Source organism: Poecilia mexicana, unplaced genomic scaffold, assembly GCF_051168715.1.
Source record: "Poecilia mexicana isolate PSO_F unplaced genomic scaffold, ASM5116871v1 scaffold_10, whole genome shotgun sequence".
Lineage (NCBI taxonomy): Eukaryota > Metazoa > Chordata > Actinopteri > Cyprinodontiformes > Poeciliidae > Poecilia > Poecilia mexicana.
Window position 1 is genome coordinate 32,352,925 of NW_028263379.1, and position 20,515 is coordinate 32,373,439.

The window sequence follows — 20,515 nt, forward strand, 5'->3', positions numbered from 1 at the left end:
GGTTTTATTGGGGTTTTATGTGGCAGACCAACACTTTATAGATGGAAGTTAAAGGAAATTCATTGTTCTCAAATGTTTAAGCTTCTGATTTACTGAGGTTCTTGTTATCAAAATGACAAAAAACAAGGCCTGAAATATTTATACAGATCACACTACGATTGTTATTTAATGCATTACAGTAACAATGGATGACTCTTTTTGAAAGAGATAACAGATTCTCATTGGATAACGCCTCACACTGGGGTTATGTCGACCTAGCAGCTTAAAAATTGAACACTCAATAGTTTGCTAAACGGGTGTTTTGATCAACAGGATAATAAGACTTTTGACAAATTTGCAATAAATATGCAGAAAGGAGCTGAAAGCTGCAGACAGCTGAGAGTCAGATTTAAATAACGGACCGTGAGTGTTCTCTATATCTTTGTCTTTGGCAGAAAATGTTACAGTCCCGTAGTTTGGCAGGACAGAGTAAGGATAGAGTACATTGGCTTTTTAGAGACTTCTGTCTAAATGGATCCTTCAGGTTTTCTGAAGTTGAATTCTCTTAAGGCCAGTCAATATCTTAACTTCAGTAATTAATCTGCCATGTTCGGCTTTAACCTTCTGACCCACATGCAAAATCAACAAGCAGAGTAAGGTAAGATTTTTTATTCTCTTTTAGTCAACAGACAAATCTTCTTAGTCCTCTGAGGGGCGGTAGTGTCAAACAATCGGAGGTGCCTGGAATGAGAGCGGGATTACTGGTGGCTCAAAAAATGGATGTTCAGCGATGCACAGAGAAAAGGCTTACTTTAGAATGGCTATGGTTGAGGCATGGGGAATTGCCAAGGTCCAGTGTGGAGATAGGTCACAGAGGTTCCTGAGAGGAGTGAGGATGGTAATGATTGGAGCCGGAGAACTGGTGGAGAGGTGTGGAGGGAACAGCGGGCAGGCAGACTTGGAGGGAAATCCTCAGGAGGAGAGAACGAAGGAACTTGGTCCAGAGAAAATCCAGAGACTGACCTAGAGGCAGGCAAACACAGGGACTTGAAACCACTGGTAAAGTACTGCAGAGACAGATCAAATCAACTAGTAATCACAAGAAACGGCTAGAAAGACTACCGGTGCACGTTAATCATCCAGCACTGAGTGAATGTTCTGCTGCTCCTTTATCCCCAACACTGATGAGGCAGATGAGATCCACCTGCGTAGGCTGCCCAGGTTCTCCACCAAGATCCTCGCTGGAACAGATGCCTCACTCACACACACACAGGAACCCTGACACTACCCCCCTTTTAATGACCGCCTCCAGGCGGTCCAGATGAAGATGACTGATGCGAAGCTTCAAAATCTCTAATAAGATCAGGGTCCAGGATGAAAGAACGGGGAACCCATGACCGTTCCTCTGGTCCATAACCCCGCCAATCCACAAGATACTGGAACCCTCTTCCCCGGCGACGAATAGCCAGAATCTTTGTGACGTCATAAGCAGGGTGACCATCAATTTCCCGGGGGGGTGGTGGGGGTCTGGAAGGAAGGCAGAAAGGACTGGAACGGGCTGGTTTAATAAGAGAAACATGAAACACTGGGTGGATCTTTAACCCATCAGGAAGCCTGAGGCGTACAGCTGAAGGACTGAGAACAGAGGTTATTTCAAAGGGACCAATAAAGCGAGGGGAAAGCTTACGATTGGATGCTTTGATATTGATGTCACGAGTGGATAACCAGACCTCTTGTCCAGGTGAATACGACGGTGCAGGGGTTCTCTTACGATCAGCCCATCTGCGGTTTGCCTCGGCTGTCCGGTTGAGAGCAGCCCTGGTCTGAGCCCAGATGCGTCTGCAACGGCGGAGGTGATGGTGGACAGAGGTGACGGATATTTGTTGCTCGTCTGATGGAAACAGAGGAGGCTGATAACCAAGAGAGGACTCGAAAGGTGATAGGCCAGTGGCTGTTGAGGTGTGGCTGTTGTGGGCATACTCCACCCAAGGCAAGTGCACACTCCAGGATGAAGGATGTGACGAGCAGAGACAACGAAGGGTAGCTTCAAGCTCCTGGTTCAGACGCTCAGTCTGACCATTAGTTTGGGGATGAAACCCAGAACTGAGGGTTACCTTAGCTCCAAGTGCCGAGCCAAACTCCTTCCAAACTCTAGAAACAAACTGTGGACCTCTGTCCGACAGAATCTCTGAGGGGATGCCATGCAGACGAAACACATGTTTAGTTAGAAGGTGGGCAGTTTGGATGGCAGTGGGAAGTTTACGTAAGGGAACTAGATGGCAGGCCTTAGAGAAGCGGTCAATGATAGAGAGAATGGTGGTGAAACCCTGTGAAGGTGGTAGTCCAGTAACAAAGTCTAAAGCTATATGCGACCACGGACGATTGGGAACTGGAAGAGGTTGAAGTAACCCACTAGGGGGTTGATTGCGAGTTTTATTGCGAGCACAAATGGGACAGGCAAGCACATAGTCCTTGACATCTCTATACAAAGATGGCCACCAAAAGTTTCGTCTGATTAACGAGACTGTTCTGTTAATGCCAGGATGACAAGAAAATTTTGCAGTATGGGCCCAATGAATGAGACGAGCTCTAACGGATGAAGGAACGTACAGATGGTTGGGTGGTGTATTAATGGGACTGGGTTCAGTCTGTTGAGCAGCCAGAACCTGGTCTCTAACCCTCCAAGAAAGAGTTCCGATAATTGATGGTGGAATGATTGTGGTTTCAGGCATGTCATGATCAGGGGAAAACTGTCTCGAAAGTGCATCTGGCTTGGTGTTCTTTGATCCAGGTCTGTAAGAAATGGTAAAATTGAACCTGGAGAAAAAGAGGGACCAGCGAGACTGTCTAGGATTTAATCTCTTGGCCTGTTGAAGGTAGGCTAGATTCTTGTGATCTGTCCAGACAACAATGGGATGCTCAGCCCCCTCTAACCAGTGACGCCATTCATCAAAAGCCATCTTTATTGCCAGGAGCTCTCTATCACCTACATCATAGTTTCTCTCCGCTGGTGAGAGACGACGGGAGAAGAATGCACAGGGGTGCAATTTGTCATCAATGGAAGAAATCTGTGACAGAACTGCCCCTACTCCTGAATCAGAGGCATCCACTTCAACAATAAACTGTCTAAATGGGTCTGGTTGAATGAGGATGGGTACATTGGCAAACCTCCTCTTCAAATCTATGAAACTTTGTTCAGCTTCAGGTGACCAACTGAAACTAGCCTTGGTGGAAGTGAGGCGGGTAAGGGGAAGAACAGTTTGGCTATAGTTTTTAATGAAACGACGGTAGAAATTTGCAAACCCCAGAAAACGTTGAAGCTGCTTGCGAGACGTGGGAGTAGGCCAGTCCAAGACTGCTTGAACCTTTGCTGGATCTGTCTTCACCTGCCCGCTTCCCAAAACATAACCAAGGAATGTTACTGAAGAGGCATGGAATTCACATTTCTCCGCCTTGATGAACAGCCGATTCTCCAAAAGACGCTGGAGGACCAGGCGGACATGTGTCTTGTGTTCCTCTAAAGATCTTGAAAAAATGAGAATGTCGTCAAGATAAACAAAGACAAACTGATTAAGATAGTCCCTGAGGACATCATTGACTAGCGATTGGAACACTGCAGGTGCATTCATGAGGCCAAAGGGCATAACCAAATACTCAAAATGGCCAAGAGGTGTCCTGAATGCTGTTTTCCACTCGTCTCCCTTCCGGATTCTGATCAAGTGGTAAGCATTACGGAGGTCGAGTTTTGTAAAAAGGGTGGCTCCCTGAACGAGTTCAAAAGCTGAGGCAAGTAATGGCAGTGGGTATTTATTCTTTACAGAGATTTGGTTTAAGGCTCTGTAGTCAATACATGGTCTGAGTGTTCCATCCTTCTTACCAACGAAGAAAAACCCGGCTCCCAAAGGTGAAGTGGATGAACGGATGATGCCAGCAGCAAGGGACTCACTGATGTATTTCTCCATGCTCTCCCTCTCCGGTTTGGATATGCTGTACAAACGGCTGGTAGGTAGTGGTGCTCCTGGAAGTAGGTCAATGGCACAATCGTATGGACGGTGAGGAGGAAGAGAGAGAGCTTTTGACTTACTGAAAACCATGCGAAGGTCATGGTATTCAGATGGTACACTGGCCAAGTCCGCTGGAGAGGGTTCATCTGCAGGCTGAGAAACTACTGAGGGAAGAGCAGAGTGAAGACACGATGACAGACAGTATGTGCTCCAGGACTCTACCCGACTGTTCCTCCAATCAAGGTGAGGATTATGACGGAGAAGCCATGGATAGCCTAGAACCACTGGAGACTGGGGAGAAGGGAATACAAAAAAGGTGATTTCCTCACGATGATTTCCTGAAACCAAAAGCTCAATGGGAATTGTGCGATGAGTTATGACAGGTAAGGCTTTACCATTAAGTGCAGAAACCAAGACTGGGGCTGGAAGAGGAACAGAGGGTATCTGGAGTTGATTTACAAGGTTATCATCAATAAGGTTCTGTTCACAACCAGAATCTATTAAAACGAATGTCTGAAAGGACTGATTACCTGTAATCAGTGAACCTGGTAGAGTTAAACGGGAGGCTTTCTTAGAGTGGCCCACCACTTCTCCCGTAGCTAATGATGGGCTTTGTCTTTTGGCAGGTTCTTACAGTTAGCAATGTAGTGCCCTGTTTGACCACAGTAAAGGCACGCGCCAGACCTCATGCGACGCTGTCGTTCTTCAGGAGTTAGTCTGGTTCTTCCTATTTGCTTAGGTTCCTCTGGGGATTGATCTGTGGGGGCAAAATTGAATTCCACTCTGTTTGGGCATATACTCAGTTCTCTCTTAGAACGGGTCCTGTCTCTGACCCTATTGTCAATCCTGATAGCCATAGAGATTAGATCCTCTAATGAGCCTGGTTCATCTCTGTAAGCCAGTTCATCTTTAATGTTCTCGTTCAGAGCTTGTAGAAAAGCTCCCTTCAATGCCTCTGTGTTCCAACCAGAAGAGGCTGCCAGGGTTCTAAAGTCAATAGCAAAATCTGCTACAGCTTGACGACCCTGCTTCAAATTCCACAGCTTGCGGGTGATATCAGAACGTGATTCAGTATACCCAAATGTCTGTTTAAATGTGGACACAAACGAGTCATAAGTTCCCTGAAAAACAACTTGCTGTCCAAAATTAGCCTCCGCCCATCTTAGCGCTCTTCCCCTTAACAAACCAATAACGTACGAAATCTTTGCTGCATCTGTTTGAAAGCTTTGGGGTGAAAAAGAAAAAACTAGAGAGCATTGCAATAAAAAACCCCCACATTTACCTATCTCACCCGAATAGGGCTCAGGTGTGGGTGGGGAGACCTCTCTGAGACGAACGGACGCTGGAGGACTTTGTGCAGGACTGGTGGAAGCACTGGCCTGAGGAGGGAGTGAATCTGCAGCAGGAGGTGGCCCTACAGCGGGAGGAGGACTAGCAGAAACAAGCTTTTGGTGAAGCTCCTTAAGCATTCCTGCAAATTGATCTAAACGCTGATTAGTATTCGTCTGTTGATCATATAAAGAATGCAGCATAGAGTCATGACGGACCAGTACAGCATGATCTAAATTGGGGTCAGGAGTTGATTCTGCTGGGTCAATTTGGCTGGATGATTCTGCCATGTTCGGCTTTAACCTTCTGACCCACATGCAAAATCAACAAGCAGAGTAAGGTAAGATTTTTTATTCTCTTTTAGTCAACAGACAAATCTTCTTAGTCCTCTGAGGGGCGGTAGTGTCAAACAATCGGAGGTGCCTGGAATGAGAGCGGGATTACTGGTGGCTCAAAAAATGGATGTTCAGCGATGCACAGAGAAAAGGCTTACTTTAGAATGGCTATGGTTGAGGCATGGGGAATTGCCAAGGTCCAGTGTGGAGATAGGTCACAGAGGTTCCTGAGAGGAGTGAGGATGGTAATGATTGGAGCCGGAGAACTGGTGGAGAGGTGTGGAGGGAACAGCGGGCAGGCAGACTTGGAGGGAAATCCTCAGGAGGAGAGAACGAAGGAACTTGGTCCAGAGAAAATCCAGAGACTGACCTAGAGGCAGGCAAACACAGGGACTTGAAACCACTGGTAAAGTACTGCAGAGACAGATCAAATCAACTAGTAATCACAAGAAACGGCTAGAAAGACTACCGGTGCACGTTAATCATCCAGCACTGAGTGAATGTTCTGCTGCTCCTTTATCCCCAACACTGATGAGGCAGATGAGATCCACCTGCGTAGGCTGCCCAGGTTCTCCACCAAGATCCTCGCTGGAACAGATGCCTCACTCACACACACACACACACAGGAACCCTGACATAATCTCCTTAATGTCGATGTTTTTTAAAACAGTGATTAGTTCAGGAGCATATCAATAGAGCCAGAAGTGGATTCCATCATCCTAAAACTACTCAAATCTCAATCTTTATGTAGCAGGATGGAGCCTGCCCCAAGACTGAGGACACCTGGCACCTAATCACCTCATGATGGGTGGAGAGTATAAAGGGAGACTCTCTCACTGCTTTATGCCTGCATTTGGTTATGCTTCAGTGGAAAGGTTGCTTGGTTAGCTTGCCATGGCTAAAACTCTAACATCAGTAAGTAATGTTTCTCCTTCTTTAAAAAGACCTGCAATTTCAGTGTTTGACTCAAATTGTTTAAATATAGAATAGGGGGGCTGGACCTGTGTGCTATGCGAGTGACCGGTGTTGGGATTTCTTCACGATTGCGTGCCTGTTCACAAATGTTTGGGGTGATTTTATTTGGATTTATTAATTTATTTTAGGAACCAGTTCCCCATTTGGACTGCCCTTCCCCTGCTGGTAGGCCTCAGTACTGTGCACTTCCCTTCCCATTGTGGTTCTTTATGTTTTGTCTTTTTAAAACGTGAAACAATAAAATGTAAATATTTTTGGAAATGTCTTGTTCTCATTGGTCACGAACCTTGCATGCCTTACTGGCAATCTATTTCCTTGGAAGCAGTTCCCAAGGTGGCGTTGTTGACACCTCCTGGTTGCCCTGCTTTGAGGGGCCGAGTATTAAAATGCATACCCTCGTTGTGCCACATTTGGCCTCATGTGAATCACATCAGACTCCATAAAATCCATGCTGGGTTGAAGACGGCTGCATCTGGCTGTCATTGGACCAGGTCAAGGTTCACCTTGGACAGGTTGCTGTTCCATCACAGTTACAAGCCACAGAGTCAACCATGCAAGGACATGTCAGCATGCATGTTTGAAAGTGGCAGTATTGCATAAAATCATGTTTTTTTTTTGTTTTTTTTTTACATATTATGTTATCCCCTGTTAACACCTGGAGGGTTGCTTTCATGCATGCTTGAGGAACCCTTTAATTTCCTGTAGCAACCATTCAGCCATGCAAAGCATCTTGGTTGGAACTAGTGCTGCCTCACAGAGCAGTCCTCCCACACTCAGCTCCTTCAGACTAGCAAGCAGCAAACACCTGGTGGACTTGCTCATTGGCTGAGCTCATTACTGGAGCCACTTATTAGTGAAACGCTGGTGAACACATTAAAGGGTTAATATAGGAGCCATGTTGTGATGACTTCCTGAGTTTCAGGAAGAGCATCTGTGTTTCGACAATGTGCTCCAATCACAGTTCCACATAGCGGCCTGGCATGACAACTACAGGTGACTCAAGGTGTCATGGCGGTCTCATCTAAACAGTGATGGAGCACTTTCTAAATGTGGAACTTTCCCCCAATCAACATCAGTAAATGCCAGAAGTTTCCAGACTGCAGTCTTGTCCAAACAAAGCCAAATTATACAAGATGGCTGTGCTAACATCTTTCTCAGCTGGGAAAACATTTTTCTTACCTTTTGTAGAACAATGTTAAGAGTTCTACAAGAGTTCTTGTATTCATCTAAGAGTTACTTAGATGAATACAAAGTAGGATTAGACATGAATATATGAAATTCCCCTAATAATGAACTGAATACTTAATGATTCGTTCTAAATTTTGACAATTTTATAGGCTCTTCTATTTTCTCATCTGATAAGACCGGTCCTCCAGAGGTAAAGGTGTATTTAACAAAGACAGTCAGTCGCTGCCCGCCGTGTGGCATACAAGCATGTGACGCGTTAATAAGGCTTCGTAATAACATGGACGCATACCGAGTTTTCATTTCGACTCTGTTGGACAGCACGGACTTCAAACTTTATAAAAGTGGTGTTTTTATATTGGTTTTGTGGTTATTTACTTCAAAATAAAGCCAGAAATAAGATCGCCCAGATAGCACATGATGTTAAATCAACGTTGAAAAATAGTTAGAATCGTTGATTTTTGGTTGAAGTCGACAAATGACGGTGGATCAACCATCAAACAACCATCCAATCAAACCGTTGAAACTGTGACATTGAATCAACGTTGTTTTGTGGTTGAAATCTGGTCACTGAAATGCCGAAGTCTGATTAATGGTTGATTTTTGGTTGAAGATGACAAATAACGGTGGATCAACCATCAAACAACCATCCACCTCTAGCCAAGTAACCAATGTTGAAACTGTGTCATTGAATCAATGTTTTTTTGTGGTTGAAATCTAATGACTGAAATGCTGATGTCTGATCAACATCTGATCAATATTGAATCAATGTCAGATGTATTGCCGCACCCCTTCCCCTCCTCTCCTCCTCATCAGCGCTCTGGGTCAGAGCATTTTATTACTGAGCGGGGGTTATCACATTTAAATTAAGCACTGTAGAGGATAGTCGGTGGTGATTACTTTCTGTACATTTTCTTACTTGTTCATAACAATTCTCACTGACTGTGTGTGTGTGATATATTGACACAAAAACATCTACAACTTACTACAAGGAGTGGAGCGGTCCACCCCCACCGTTTACATGAGTGGGATGTCCCAAACACACAGCTGCTTCGCTGTTGGCTTGTTGGAAAATATGTTAATTCAATGTTGAATTATCATCACAAAGGTTGCATGTTTGGTTGAGGTCGACAACTGATGGTGGATCAACTATAAAACAACCATTCAATTCTAGCCAATTAACTAATGTTGAAACTGTGTCATTGAATCAATGTTGTTTTGTGGTTGACATCAAATAAATGAAATGCCAACGTCGAATCCAGTGTGTTTCACCACTGGTCCTCCAGGCCCTACAAGTTTTAGGCATTTCCCTAATTCAACACACATGATATTAATTGACGTCTGATTAACGGGGTTTTGCTGAACTGAAAAAACGCAGGTCAGTTTGATTGACGTCAAGGTTTGGGGAAGAACTACCCAGATAGCACACGATGTTAATTTAATGTTGAATTATGATCACAAAGGCTGCATGTATGGTTCAGGTCAACGACAGAAGCTGGATCAACCATCAAACAACCATTCAATTCTAGCCAATTAACATTCATTGATTGAAATGCCACATCGAATCCAGTGTTTTTCAGCACCGGCACCAGGCACACTGCCCTGCAAGTTTTAGCCATGTCCCTAATTCAGCACACATGATTTTAATTAACATTTGATTAACAAGGTTTTGCTGAACTGAAAGCATGCAGGTCAGTTTGCCTTGAGGATAAGGTTTGGGGAAAAACTAGTAATCAAAGTGTTCAGGTGTTTTTTGCACCCCTCACCACCGCCTGCCATTCAAACGCCCAACCCCCTTCCCTCCATCCGCCAAAAACACACACACACACCTCTTTCCCCCCACCTGGGCCCATCTACCCCTCAATCGGGTGAAACAACTTTAATTTTAAGTGAGCGTTTTTCATTTTTTAAAAGATTGTTTTGGCTAGTGGCCTTTATTTGATGGTTAATTGACAGGAAAGTGGGTAATGAGAGAAGGGGGGTAATGCAGCAAAGGTTGCCAAGGTCAGGAATTGAACCTGTGACAGCTGTGTTGAGGACTGAGTCCTTGATTGTGGTTTGTGCTTAACCCCTGCGCCACCACAGCACAACCCCTTTTAGGTGAGGGTTAATCACGTTTTAACTTAAGCACTATGTGTTGACAACACTGAGTTGTGATTCCGTTCTGTACCCAGATTCACTAGTGGAACAAGTCAGCGTTGGGCCAGGGGGCGGGGCTAATTACCGGACCCCTAACGAATCACCAGGCCCCTGACGTTTATCGCCTGCGCTACCAGAAACTGTTGAGCGAGGGGCGGGGAGGTTGGTCTGCGTTTTTTGGTTGATCTTTACCCAGGAAACACATCGGCTAAACCGTGAGTGAAACGGTCACTGGGACTGACTAGTATATATTCCATTGAGGGAAAGTAACTTTAACATTAAATAGACCTTTCTCAACAGGCGGTAGACTTTCTCAGTCTATAATCAGATATTTAAGCCCCCCCCATAGCTCTGCGCCTGCCCAGATTGCACATGATGGCAATTCAACATTGAATTAACATCTTTTGCCAACAAGCCAACAGCGAAGTGGCTGTGTGTTTGGGACATCCCACTCATGTAAATGGTGGGGGTGGACCGCTCCACTCCTTACTCCTTGTAGTAAGTTGTAGATGTTTTTGTGTCAATATATCACACACAAATGGTCAGTAGGACTTTTTTATGAAAAAGAAAGAAAATGTACAGAAATGAATCTTCACCCACTATCCTTTACAGAGGTTAATTTAGAATGTAATACCCCCCACTCACTAATAAAATGCTCTGACCCAGAGCTCTGATGAGGAGGAGAGGAGGGGAAGGGGTGTGGCAAAAGAGCTGACATTGATTCAACATTGATTCAACATTGATCAGTCGTTGATCAGACATTAGCATTTCATTCATTAGATTTCAACCACAAAACAACATTGACTCAATGACACAGTTTCAACATTGGTTACTTGGCTGGAGGTGGATGGTTGTTTGATGGTTGATCAACCGTCAGTTGTTGACCTCAACCAAAAATCAACCATTCTAACTATAATTCAACGTTTATTTACTGTTGTGTGCAATCTGGGCAGTTTGTTGCATCGCTCCTAACCTCCTCATCTCCCCCTACTCCCTCCCAAACCTCCCCCACCCAGCCGCTCCTCCCAACCTTCTCCTCTTTACCCCCTCTCATTCCTTCTTCCCTCCCCCTCCTTGAGCTCTGGGTCAGAACATTTTATTACTAGGTGGGGGTTAATCATGTTTCAAATTAAGCACTACATGTTGAGAACAGTGGGTTGTGATTCCTTTCTGTACATTTTCTTACTTGTCTGTAAATATTATTACTGACTGTGCATAATGTGTTGACACAAAAACATCTACAAGTCTGTACTAGGAGTTGTACAGTCCACCTCCCCAATTTTACACTTGTGGTTTGTCCCAACCAAAAAGCCACTTTGCTGCTGGCTTGTTTGCTACCGGCTTCTGAATTGAATTCTCCGCTGAGCACTTTTATGGTAAGTTTTTCAATATTACTTTGATCTTAAATGTGTTTATTGAAAAATAAGGGCATTGTTTTGTGCCCATAGTAATCCTGGTTATTTTGGGGCAAAACGGATATTTTTAATAATTGAGGTCATGTCTCCTTTTGTATTATTTTCATCCTACCCACCACTCCAGGCCTAAGTATGAAATCCTGCGAGATTTTGTGGGATTTGAGTTTTTAAAATAGGGCGGGGCCTATTGTTTGGTCTGGGAGAACATGTGGTGGACAAGGAAGTGTAAGGCTGGCTGGTCCAGGTGGGCTTTAAATTGTTGTGATAGTAATCACTTGTTTTTAACTTTTTATTATGATATGCTTAGGGTCGTGCTTAAATGAGCCTCTGTACCAGAACAGCTGAGTTGGATGATTACATGACCGTCTGCAGCCATCAAGAAGTGCAGAAGGTTGTTAATCATCCACAGATTCAATCCAGGTGAGGCAGAAGGGAAACACTTAACATGTAAGGCAGGTGAAACACTGAACTAAACCTGCTAATGACTGATTCAGTCTGTTGATCCTTGGATTGGTAACTGGTTAAATTGAACTGGACTATTGTTACTTGTGTGGGATCTTTATTAGCATATAGACACTTTTTAAGGAATTTAATCAACTTATTTGGAAATATTTGTAGTTGATGGAAGATTGAACCAGCTATTTGATGGAAGTTTATTCTGTAAAAATTATAATTTTTCCAACTACACTATAAATCACCTTTTGTTCGATTTATTTGTCTCTGGTGTGTTAAATAAACCTGATCCTCCCTGAGTTTTATTGTTAGGTTTTCTGATAAACAGCCCTTTATTTTAAATATTGATTTAATATCAATATCATAAATCCTACACTATACTGCAGCTTGATGGGTAAATGCAGTTGTATATGTAAACATTAAGATAAATATTAATGAAAGATTAAGATATTAATTTAACAGTGAGTTTACATGGGGAACTATATGGTTTGTATTTGTTCTCAGACCTGTAACCAGTACACTGTTTAATCTTTCATTGTGTTTCAGAACTTTTCAAATGTTTATCATATTTCTAACTGGCACCTTCCTCACTTTTATTTTTTTCAGCTGTTGCTCTGCAGTTTGACCGAAAGCTGACTCTTGAGGACTGCAGCAAAACTGTCAAGAAGTGGCTCCATTATGCACCAGAATGAGAGGAAGACATCGCAAGGAATCAAAGTGACGCCAACCAGAGTCAAACTGGGGATACCACAACTTGTACTGTTTCCCTACTTCATACAGTACAAAGCTTAACTTCATGGACTCTGTTCTTCTGTGGACAACATACTGTTGTTTTGACAGTCAAAAAGGAATCAAATATGTTTAAAGATCTGTCCCTCTTTTCTTAAATAAAATGTTAAATCAAACCCATGTTGTCATTTTTAACCTTTTGTACACAGTTTACGCATCATCTGCCAATAATACAGTGTTTAACACCAGTAAAGAAACTTTGTGGCATGTTATGATGTAGACCTATCAGATGTAAAATGTACATAAATCCTTAGCTTTCATTCAATATAAATAACTGCATGTACATCCACAGTCAAATGAGTGTTGAATCAACATTGATTCAATGTAGAATTAACACAAATCTGCATGCAGATCCACGTTCAGCTGATGGTTGAATGAACGTTGATTCCTAACTGATTCAATGTAGAATCAACACAGATATGCATGCAGATCCATAGTCAAATGAGTGTTGAATCAACATTGATTCAATGTAGAATCAACACAAATATGCATGCAGATCCACGTTCAGATGATGGTTGAATCACCATTGATTCCTAACTTATTCAATGTAGAATCAACACAAATATGCATGCAGATCCACAGTCAAATGAGTGTTGAATCAACATTGATTCAATGTAGAATCAACACAAATATGCATGCAGATCCACGTTCAGATGATGGTTGAATCACCATTGATTCCTAACTTATTCAATGTAGAATCAACACAAATATGCATGCAGATCCACAGTCAAATGAGTGTTGAATCAACATTGATTCAAGGTAGAATCAACACAAATCTGCATGCAGATCCACGTTCAGATGATGGTTGACTCAACATTGATATAATGTAGAATCAACATTGATTCATAACTGATTCAATGTACTATCAACACAAATATGCATACAAGTTGACATACAGATGATGGTTGAATCAACATTGATATAATGTCAGTTATGGTTGAAACCCTAACGTTGATTCAACGTTAGGGTTGAATCAACGTTACTAGCTATAGTACATTGTTTCAATGTACTATAGCTACATTGAAACAACATTGTAGCTATAGTACAATGTTGTTTCAATGTTGAAACAACATTGAAACACTTTCAATGTTGTTTCAATGTCAGCGTTCAACGTTGATTCAATGTTTCTGGCTGACATTGATTCAATGTTGTTTCAATCATTCTGTGCTATCTGGGCGATCATTTCCGCCTTATTTTGTGGCGTCTAAATGTACCACATTTCGAAACAACCAATAAAAATGTGTTGACGGTCTGTTGCTAGGTAGAATGGAGACTCGCGGAAAGTGACGAGGGGGGGGGGATTTGGATACGGCAAGAGACTAGGGCACAGTGATGCTGTGGATTTTACTAAGAGTGTTTCGATGGGTTTTTTAGACTATAAGTGTGTTAGTTAGAGTTCGTGGTGTGTGCAGGGTTAGTAGTAGTTTTGCTAGCTATCGCTATATGGCTTTATAGCGAGCGCTGACGCACAGAGAAGAGAAAGACTGCGCGTCGGGATGCCCATTTGGACCTCGTCTTCAAAGGGTTAACTGACCTTGTGTACGATTGGGCGCTTCCCTCCCCATGGTAACTATATTAAACATGCACATGTTTGTCCAGGAGACATTCATGCACGTTCCAGGACACGGCCCACAGCTGAAGCTCATAACCAGCAGTCCTGATTTCTGCTCTCGCTAATTATACTATCTTTGGGGGAATTAATAAGTATTTTCACCATGTTCAGTGTCTCCCAAGCCAAAAACTGGCAACAGCGGTTATTGACAAATATACAGAGGAGGTGGGAGTGTTCTCAGAAGGCTCTTTCTCCGTAGTCTGTGATTGTGTTGGCTGGCTGCCACCCTCGCTGAGCCTGAGTCACTGTTGGCAAACTGGCTCCTCACCCTGACAGCCTCGTTGAGCTGGCTTCCAACCAAGCGGTATTAATCTCTCATTCCCTTGCTTGTGACTGTGTTTTCAGTTTCCACAGGGTGCGACCCAACGTACTAAGCACTGCCTGAGAGCACTTTGACCCTACCACAGTTACCAGGCAGCTAATGTCAGGCAGGGATCACCAGAGCAGCTCCAAGATACTTATACAGATGTGGGGGAAAAATGTTGTGATAACTGGTAGAAAAGGGGCTAATTAAGATGTTTTTTGCTGGTTCCTCAGGAGGAAAATTTAACAGGTTAACATCTAGAGTATGAATCATCCAATGCAGGTGCAGGGCTTCTGGTGACAGTCGACCTCTGGCTCCAAGCTAGCTAAAATGGAAGCCTTTGTTTAGGAGGTAAATCTAAAAACATGAGGTTGGTTATAATCAAACTAACCCTACAGTAACAGAGCTAGGTTCTGTCTAGTCATAGGTTACTAACCTACAAGACATGCAACGTCTATCACTAGACCTGTCACCTTCCTAAAAGAGTGTCCAAAGTCATTTTCTTCCCAAAAGTGAGTTTTGCAACAACAAAAAAAATCACTCCCTTTTTTATTACCAAACGGTAATTTAGGCTAAAAAAAAAGAAAACCTTTTGGCATAAAATAACTGAGTGATGTTTTAGGAAGGTGACGATAAGGGAGTATGGCCAAGACAGGAGTAGTTTCTCCCATTTCTGCCTTGGATATTTATAGTCATATTCTACAACGTTGAATATGACTTCTGTAAACTTCTGTAAACTTCTGTTGTAAAGTTTACAACAGAAGTCCAATCTGTTCTGGACTTCTGATTGGACAGAAGTCCAATCAGTAAACTCTAAGCTTTCCTCTATGAAGTCAAAGGCAGGATGAATGCTGTTAGCAGTGATGTTATTTTTATGGTTTATGATCGGTTTAAACCTTCACTCCAAGCTTGGCAGAGCATAAGAATATAAACATAAAATACTTTTTTTACTACTTACAGAACTATTAGATGATTTTATGTACTAGTTTTCCTTGAGCTTTTTTATTTTTAGATGAGCTAAAATGTTCTTATCTGCACGAGGCGTTGATGACTCATGTTTTCCAGCTAAAGAGAAGCAGCACAGTGCTGGTGGATTCAACAGCCTAAGGTGAAAATGTAGAGCATAATGAATCAATAAGGTAATGAGATCACAGTAATTGACCTTTTATTGATGTTTGGGAACATTTTCTCTCACCTGGAATACTGATGAGCTCCGTCACAAGTCAATTCTAACTTACAAAGACCGTGTGGTAATGCTACGTAGCTTTGTAAGCTATAGTAAACGGTCTATTTTCAACAATTCAAGGATATTGGTGGGCATGTGGAATGATGACTTCGCAAGAACAAGCAGTCATAGAAGAGCATAAGAGTCCAGTAGTCTATTTAGTTCCTGTAATGAGCTGAGCAGATGTTTGCTAATTGCTGCTGGCTAGTCTGAAGGATCTGAATGGATGAGTTGGGGGGCAGGGCTGCTCTGTGAGGTGGAAACTTGGATACTGGAGCTCTGAGGAGGAGCTTCATCTCAAAGGCGGAGCTAGGTCCACTCAGACGATTTGCGTAGCTGAATGGTTGCCATGGAGATTAAAGGATTTCTCAAATATGGATGAAAGAATCAAAGCAATTCCCCATCTGTGTTTCTGATAAGAAAATAACATTATAACATGATGTAAAGCTCAAAAAAGTCGATTTTACATAATAATATGCGTTTACTGCCAAAGTGTTGGAATGTAGCAAAAAAGCATAGTTGATATCTTTTGGAAAATTAAGCCATTAAGTCTTCTGAAGGTTTTTTTTTTTTTTTTTTTGGCACGGTTCATTTTAGATACAAGTCCTTTCAACGTTTTTTTTGTTTTTGTGTGTTATCCCTAAAACAGATTAAGCTCAGTCAGAAAGGTCAGAGAGTGTAAACAAAAACTTTACCACGGATTCTCATTTCTAACATGAATATGCTTGTGTGGTAATTTCCTGACCCACATGCAGAGCCGCACCAGGGAGATGAAAGGTCAAGTCACTCAGGAGTAGATCTGGATTACAGATTGTCTGAAGGGAAAGAGAAAAGTTAATCAAGGTTGATGAAAAGCTGAATAGCTGAAACTGAGGTAAAAATGAGGAAGTTAAACAATCAGACAGATGGCTTACATTTGCTTGAGGCTGGAAAACTACCATCTAGGTTAATCATCCAGCGATGAACGGAGGTCCTGGAGCTCCTTCTGCTTCCCCAGCCTCCTGATGAGGTGATTAACCAGGTGTCCAGGCAGCACAGAACACAGATCACAACCCCAAGACAGGTTAAATAACTTTTATGGACAATAATTAGAATGAGCAAGATGGCAGGCAGTTTCTTAGGACCGAATCTCAGGTTAGACTGTGAAAAGGTGAGCAGCAGGGAACACAGACAGGAAGTGGTGTGTAAACAGGAAGTAATGCCGGTATTGGAGATCCTCTTTGGAGAGTCGGACCTCGTGGGAGTGTTACAAGAGGACAGGAGTCTGACTGTCAACTGGGGATTGTTTGACCCACAGGACTGTAAAGGGAAGAAGGATTTATATGCTGGAGTCATGATAACAGGTCAAGTTTGATCACCAATAGAATGATCAGCATCAAGGGAGAAAAAGAACGACACTGAATGCATTTGGATCAAATGTTCCCCAACAAAACCAAAGCCAGATAATTATAACCAAAACATGCAGGACAGCTATATCCTCTAGAAGGTTGAGAAAAGCTAGCACACAACGCTAACAGAGGCAGAAAGCTCAATGCTACCGCTATCAAACCATCGGCCTGGAGTCCAGGAAGTCATTATCAATACACAACATTCATGCCTAAAATAAGCTCTACTGTCACTTTAGTGTTATTAGCAGCTTACCGCTTTGCTGTGTGCCAGGTCGGTAGAGAAAAGTAACTGACCCTCAGTCAGACAAAGTCTTTTGGAAAATCTCTCCTGATTCTGGTGCATCAACAATAGAAGAGCCAAAGCACCAGCAATTTGCTGAAGCAGTGGCCCATGAACGGACTTTCCCCTCCGTTATGAGTACAATCCCCATAAAAATAAAAATAATAATATTTTGAATAACCTCTGATGCCGGGGGGGCAATTTAAGAAATCGTGTGTGTTAATAAACGCTAGGACCAAACATTTTGACTTGTTTACTTGCATAACTTAACTTGGACTAGCTGCTGCAAGAAAAAAATTGCTGCGAGAAAAAAAAAGGTGGAGTCACAAAACTGATTAACCAGAAGTCACGACCTTGTTTAGCAGTTTCATAGCAAATGTGACGACATTAAAGACAAGAAAACATTTTAGTGAACAGAGAAAAATGAACAGACTGAAAAATATAACCTCATAAAGAATATAAAGATATGCAGCACAGAGAGAGAGTAAATTGAACATTTTTGCACTTCTAGACATTCTGAGTACACAAACATTTCATATTTAACGGAAACAGCAATTACGAGATTGAGTTTTTCAACATTTACAAAACATTGTCAAAGATTTGCACACATTTATAACGGAAATGCAGCTGGTGAAGGACGTTTGTTGAGAACATGTCTAGTTGTAGATCAATAATCAACAGGCAGCATGAGCCAGTTTCCAGCACAATCATCTGTCATTCCTGGGCTTCATTCTGATTGGATTATGGAATAACTGGATCTGACAGGCAGGAGGTTGGCTAAATCATGAAAGTAACAAAAGTTGAGAAATTACAGCAACATAAAAGGAAACCAGAATAAATACAGAATGAAACCAGGGGACTGACTGAAGACCACAGAGTTAAATACAAAGGAGGATTGATGACCAGAGCAAAGAACTAGTCAGTCAAATAAACTGACTGAGCAGCAGCTACACAGGAGCACGAACCTGGGGAAAATCACTAAGTGACAATTAAAACAAAGGAAACACTGAGCTCAGGGAACTACAGCAACTAAATAAGAGCAAATGAAAAATAAGATAATTAAAACCCCAATAGTACATACCGTAGAACAGAATTACAAGAATAAGAAAAATATCTGAAAACTGACTAAGGGACTGACTAAACTTTAAGTTCAACTCTATGTCAAAAAGGTCATGACACTCTGGAGCAGGAATTGTGAAGTCCTGTTTGGACTCAGTTGATTATGATGAAATGTCTTTTTTTTCTTTTTTTTTAATGAACCATTCAAAGATTCATGTACAGTTTGTACCTATGGTGGAGAGGTTCCTTTGTGTGGATTTAGCCAACATTTAACTGCATTAATTACTTACCATAAAGCTTGTAGCATTGGCTACTGTAGTACTGAGCACAAAATCATCAAGTCAACTCAGTTCGCTTTAGTTTAATTCAAAAATACTTTATAAACCACAGGGAGAAAATAAATATTGTTGAAACTCATATTACACGAATTTCCTCAAAGAGTTGTTAAAGTTGCTGAACGTAAATTTCTTTGTGTTTATGAAGAATCCTTTGTTACATCATCACCTACAGACGAAATTAGCTCAAGACATCCTCATTATGTCACATGGATCTATAAAACCTTTAGCTAGTTCTGCTAGTGTAAAAGTCAAAGGTCAACAGACAGCAATTGTTCCCCAAGTGAAATTTAAAGTAAATCTGTGAGTGGGGTCCAAACGTTCACTCATCAACTAAAATTCCTCTAAATAGAAATTGCAACATAGATTATTACCAACCTGCTGTGTCACTGTTCAATTGGCAACTGCTATCTCTGAAAGTAAAGAGCACAGAAGATATGCATTAACCTGAATCAATGAGAATCTGATTAAATGAATATCATCATGCAACATGAACTCCTTCCAGCTGAAAATCTCTTCATCAGTGTTCCACTTCACCACAGCCACTAGTGAAGCTGCTAAAAACAAACAAAAAAAATGTAAACATGAAAGAACATTGATCTACTGTTTGGAGGACATTTCCTGCAATATTGACACGATCACTTAAAGCACTGTTGTCTCAACGGGAGAACGTTGAGACAACAATGCAAAGCTGCTGAAAGAGATGTAGAGAGTTTAACAGGTTTAGGGAAATAAACACAAAAAAGAAAGAAAGAAAAGAATTGTCAGCAAAGAAAGTGAGTTATGCTGGCCCAGAAGGCGTCTGTACCTTCTGCCTGAGAGAGTCATCGATCTGAAGCTCCTGGCCCTTCTGTATTCTCTAGAGGTGGGAGATTGGCACTGAAACATTCTGGAGAGAAGTGGATGAGACAGAGAGAGTAAAAGACGAGACTATCTGAACAACACAGATATAAATTCCTCTGTCAAATCTAAGACATGAAGCAAATAATTTAGCTTTCATTATATTAATGTATTTTACATGCATTTTACGGAAGCAGAAAAAAACATTTGATTGTATTCCTCAATAAATATTTGATTCATGTAACACAACAACACAAAATGTTCTCCAGACAGAGCCACAGGGAAACTGATAAATACTTTCATTTAAAAAAATGGTTGAAATCAACCTGTTGAATCAGTAACATAACAAAATATATTATAATATTCTAATAATAATATATTCAGCAACTTGACTTTGTGATTACTTGGCTTGTTGGCTGGAAAGTGCGGCAGACTGAGTCATGTTCCAGCTCCTGTTGAACTTTGTGAGACACACCAGCTGTGTTTTCATTACAAATGTGCTCAAAACTTTAATATTCCGCTAATGTAAACCAAAAAAAAAATCTATTTCTCAATTGTGGTGTTTCTGTTAAATAAAATTGCAATTAAAATCATATGAATATGTTTGTTCACATGATGTCATTAAAAACCGTGTCATCAACCAGCTACTTCCTGTTGTCTTCTTCTTCATGGTTTGCGTCAGTGGCAACGCCCGGTTGTTGGTCATGTGACTTGTATAATGGGAAAAGTATTTCTATTGCAGTTTTGCAAAAAAAAAAAAAAAACAATTTTATTATGACCTAAAAAATCCATCATCAAAATTGATCAAAAAACATGTTTTTTTCAAAATTGGTGAGTTTCCATTCAGAAAATTTCATTTCAGATTGTCA

At 41.7% G+C, this 20,515-nt stretch overlaps 3 long non-coding RNA genes across 3 annotated transcripts; 1 reads left to right on the forward strand and 2 right to left on the reverse strand.

Annotated features, from left to right (window-relative positions):
- Window positions 1-634: 634 nt before the first annotated feature.
- Window positions 635-1,413, reverse strand: LOC148157526 (uncharacterized). Its single transcript, XR_015764381.1, has 3 exons — window positions 1,102-1,413; window positions 791-1,002; window positions 635-720 (listed from the first exon to the last, which is right to left on the reverse strand). It is a non-coding gene; the product is annotated as an uncharacterized LOC148157526 (long non-coding RNA).
- A 4,236-nt stretch (window positions 1,414-5,649) lies between these two features.
- On the reverse strand, window positions 5,650-6,277 carry LOC148157527 (uncharacterized). Its single transcript, XR_015764382.1, has 3 exons — window positions 6,117-6,277; window positions 5,806-6,017; window positions 5,650-5,735 (listed from the first exon to the last, which is right to left on the reverse strand). It is a non-coding gene; the product is annotated as an uncharacterized LOC148157527 (long non-coding RNA).
- A 4,837-nt stretch (window positions 6,278-11,114) lies between these two features.
- Window positions 11,115-12,719, forward strand: LOC148157528 (uncharacterized). Its single transcript, XR_015764521.1, has 2 exons — window positions 11,115-11,781; window positions 12,421-12,719. It is a non-coding gene; the product is annotated as an uncharacterized LOC148157528 (long non-coding RNA).
- The last annotated feature ends 7,796 nt before the right edge of the window (window positions 12,720-20,515 follow it).